Source organism: Zea mays, chromosome 9 (genome assembly GCF_902167145.1).
Source record: "Zea mays cultivar B73 chromosome 9, Zm-B73-REFERENCE-NAM-5.0, whole genome shotgun sequence".
Lineage (NCBI taxonomy): Eukaryota > Viridiplantae > Streptophyta > Magnoliopsida > Poales > Poaceae > Zea > Zea mays.
Window position 1 is genome coordinate 107966421 of NC_050104.1, and position 4977 is coordinate 107971397.

The following is a 4977-nucleotide window of genomic DNA, read 5'->3' on the forward strand; positions in this document are numbered from 1 at the left end:
GAGGAATCTCCACAACTTGGAGCCTCTCGCCCTTACAATTTGATTAACAAAGAATCATGGAAGTAAGGATGGGATGAGCAACACACACAAGACACAAAATCAGAGCAACAATACACACACAAGTCACAACTTTAGCTCTCAACACAACTCAAAGAGTTCTCTACTCAAATGGAGCTCTAGTTGCTATCACAAAGAATCGAATGCGTGGAAATGAGGTCTTGGTGCTTAGGAATGCTCAAGGGATGCTTGGTGTTCTCCTCCATGCGCCTAGGGGTCCCTTTTATAGCCCCAAGGTAGCTAGGAGCCGTTGAGAGCATTCCAGGAAGGCAATTCTTGCCTTCTGTCGCCTGGCGCACCGGACAGTCTGGTGCACCACCGGACACTGTCCGGTGCGGATTTCTTTCCTGTTTTGGCGCAGCCGACCGTTGGCGTTTTGGAGCTGTTGGCGCACCGGACACTGTCCGGTGCACACAGGACAGTCCGGTGCCCCTTTCATACCGTTGGCCTGGCCACGCGTCACGCGCGGATTGCGCGGCCGACCGTTGGCTCACCGGACAGTCCGGTGAATTTTAGCCGTACGCCGCCGACGAAATCCCGAGAGCGGCCTTTTCACGAGAGCCATCCTGGCACAACGAACACTGTCCGGTGCACCACCGGACACTGTCCGGTGCACCTAGACCGAGCAGCCTTTTGGCTGTACACAGCCAACTTCTCCATTATTGTTTCTCCTGTTTCTAGCACTTAGACACAATATATTAGTCTTCAAAACAATGTACTAAGTCTAGAAACATACCTTTAATCTTGATTTGCACTTCTTGAGTCCTTGGCATAATTCAACACTTAAGCACTTGTGTTGGACACTTAATCACCAAAATACTTAGAAATGGCCCAAGGGCACATTTCCCTTTCACGGTGTAATGGTGATCCTCCGCATCATAGTAAGAGGGGTGTTGCTGCCGATGCTAAAAAGATTCATATGCCTAGTGTGGATGATGATGATAACTTTGAGCCACCAAAAAAGAAGTGCAATATCACAATGGATGCCCCAAATAAGACGCAGGTGAGTTTACAACATTGTAGAAATTTATCGTTTCCAATATTTTAATCATGCATCTAATCACAATGCATACATTATGTGCTGAAACATATTGAGAGCACCTAGAGGGGGGGGGGGGGTGAATAGGTGATCCTGTAAAAATCAAACACTAATAGCCACAAAACTTAGTTGTGAGTGTTAGTACGGCTAAGTAGCTTGAAGCGAGTTCTTGTGGACAAAACAATCACAGAGAAAGCAATCATAAGAGACACACGATTTTTATTCCGTGGTTCGGCCAAGTAACACTTGACTACTTCCACGTTGTGGCGTCCCAATGTACGAGGGTTGCACTCAACCCCTTTCAAGTGATCCAATGATCAACTTGAATACCACGACATTCTTCCTATTTGCGAGGAATCTCCACAAGTTGGAGTCTCTCGCCCTTACAATATTGATCACAAAGAACACACAAGAGTAAGGTTGGGAAGAGCAACACACACAAGACTCAAAATACGTAGCACAACCACGCACACAAGTCACGACTTGAGCTCGAAACACAACACATAGAGTTCACAACTCAAATGGAGCTCAAATCACTAACACAAAGATTCGAATGCGTGAAGTTGGAGTCTTGGAGTCTTAGGATGCTTAGTGAATGCTTGGGTGACTCCTCCATGCGCCTAGGGGTCCCTTTTATAGCCCCAAGGCAGCTAGGAGCCGTTGGAGATCAACATGGAAGGCTATCCTTGCCTTCTGTCGAGTGGCGCACCGGACATGTCCTATAGACGGTCTGGTGCGCGATCTCCTTCCAAAAATGGCATATCCGATCGTTGCTCCTCTGGGCTGATTGGCGCACCGGACACTGTCCGGTGCACCAGTTGACCATTGGAGCAGTCCACGTGTCACGCGAAGATTGCGCTGCCGACCGTTGGCGCAGGCGACCGTTGGCTCACCGGACAGTCCGGTGCACCACCGGACAGTCCGGTGAATTATAGCCACGTCGCCCCTTTGCTTTTCCCGAGGGCGACGAGTTTGCCGCAGATGACTCATCGGACAGTCCGGTGCACCACCGGACGGTCCGGTGATTTTTAGCCATATGCCGCCGTCGAGTCCCGAGAGCGGCGAGTTCACGCGGACCAGCCTGCACCACCGGACAGTCCGGTGCACCTGACCAGTGTTGCTGTTTAGCTGCACACAGCCAAGTCTTTTCCAATTTGTTTCTTTTCTTCTCTGCATTGTTTCTAACACTTAGACAAATACATTAGTACACAAAAACCAATTACTAAGTCTAGAAACATACCTTGTTATATTATTTGCACTTCTTGCTTGTTTAGCACATAGCAAACTCACTCACTATGTGTTGGACACTTAATCACCAAAACATTATAGAAATGGCCCAAGGGCACATTTCCCTTTCAATCTCCCCCTTTTTGGTGATTTATGCCAACACATCAAAAAGCAACAAAAGAAGTGCAACATCAATGCAATTGAAGACCAAATTTTCTTTGCTTATGATTTGGCATATTTGGTTCACTCTTTGCCACCACTTGGTTTGTTTTTTTGCAAATCAAATTCTTTTTTCTATCTCTAAGTCAAACATACTTGTTTGGGCAAATAGAGAGATACTCCAAGAGTAGGATTGATCAAGTGCCAAAAACTCCCCCCTTTTCCCATAATCAAGAGACCAAATTCTCCCCCACAAGAGACCAAATTTTGCAACAAGAGAATTTTGGACAAATAAAAAATTCTAACTCTAGTATTTTCAAAATTCACAAGTGGTTGGCTGATCCATTTGCTTTGGCCTTAATTTCTCCCCCTTTGGCATTAAGCACCAAAACATGATCATTTTTGGCCCTTTAACCCCATTGCCTCACCAAAAATGTCAATTACGAGAAAAAGGCAATGAGAGCATAAGTATGAACTTGGAGGTGAGTACACTAATACCGGAGTGCAGTGGAAGTCTTTGCATCATCCAAGTTCATTTTCCCTTTCAGTGCACCTTTGAGATTACATCAAGTGTACTCAAACAAATAGGTTAGTCTCAAAGTGTCAAGTTGTAGCACATCTCCCCCTAAATACATGCACCATTTGCATATGGACTTGTGAGGTCCGGGGAGGTCTTGTACAACTTGAGCACCACAAATATACAACAAATAATGTAAATGCGTAAAGTAACATGATCAAAGGCATAGACCACATGTATGTTATAGATCAATCCAAGTTACGCGAATCTAAGACATTTAGCTCACTACGCAACCTGCAAAAAGTTTTCACATCCAACGGCTTGGTAAAGATATCGGCTAGCTGGTTCTCGGTGCTAATATGGTACACCTCGATATCTCCCTTTTGCTGGTGGTCTCTCAGGAAGTGATGCCGGATGTCTATGTGCTTAGTGCGGCTGTGTTCAACAGGATTATCTGCCATGCAGATTGCACTCTCATTGTCACATAGGAGTGAGACTTTGCTCAGATTGTAGCCAAAGTCCCAGAGGGTTTGCCTCATCCAAAGTAGTTGCGCGCAACACTGTCCTACGACAACATACTCGGCCTCAATGGTGGATAGGGCAACAGATGTTTGTTTCTTTGAACTCCAGGACACCATGGACCTTCCTAGGAATTGGCACGTCCCCGATGTGCTCTTCCTATCAACCTTGCACCCGACATAATTGGAGTCTGAATATCCAATCAAGTCAAAGGTAGACTTCTTTGGATACCAGATCCCAAAGGAAGGCGTAGAAACTAAATATCTAAGAATTCGCTTAACGGCCACAAGGTGACATTCCTTGGGGTCGGATTGATATCTAGCACACATGCATACACTTAGCATAATGTCCGATCTACTAGCACATAAATAAAGCAATGACCCTATCATAGACCGATATGCCTTTTGATCAACAGACTTACCTCCTTTGTTGAGGTCGACATGCCCGTCGGTTCCCATCGGTGTCTTTGCGGGCTTGGTGTCCTTCATCCCAAACCTCTTGAGAAGATCTTGAGTGTACTTTGTTTGAGAGAGGAAGGTGCCGTCCTTGAGTTGCTTCACTTGGAACCCAAGGAAGTAGGTCAACTCGCCCATCATCGACATCTCGAACTTTTGAGTCATCACCCTGCTAAACTTCTCACAAGACTTTTGGTTAGTAGAACCGAATATTATGTCATCGACATAAATTTGGCACACAAAAAGATCACCATCACAAGTCTTAGTAAAGAGAGTGGGATCGGCTTTCCCAGCCTTGAAAGCATTGGCAATTAAGACATTTCTAAGGCATTCATACCATGCTTTTGGGGCTTGCTTAAGTCCATAGAGCGCCTTAGAGAGCTTGAACACATGGTCAGGGTACCTGTCATCCTCAAAGCCAAGGGGTTGTTCCACGTATACCTCCTCCTTGATTGGCCCGTTGAGGAAGGCGCTCTTTACATCCATTTGAAATAGCCTGAAAGAGTGGTGAGCGGCATAGGCTAATAGAATTCGAGTAGACTCTAGCCTAGCCACGGGAGCAAAAGTCTCCTCGAAATCCAAACCTGCGACTTGGGCATAACCTTTAGCCACAAGTCGAGCCTTATTTCTTGTCACCATCCCATGCTCGTCTTGCTTGTTGTGGAACACCCAATTGGTTCCCACAACATTTTGCTTTGGACGTGGCACTAGACTCCAAACTTAATTTCTCTTGAAGTTGTGGAACTCTTCCTGCATGGCCAACACCCAATCCGGATCCTGCAAGGCCTCTTCTACCCTAAAAGGCTCAATAGAAGAGACAAACGAGTAATGCTCACAAAAGTTAGCTAATCTTGAGCAAGTAGTTACTCCCTTGCTTATGTCACCCAGAATCTGATCGATGAGGTGATTTCTTTGGATCGTCGCTCGGACTTGAGTTGGAGGGACCTGTGGTGCTTCTTCCTCCATCACTTGTTTTCCTGTGCTCCCCCTTGATCCTGTCCCTC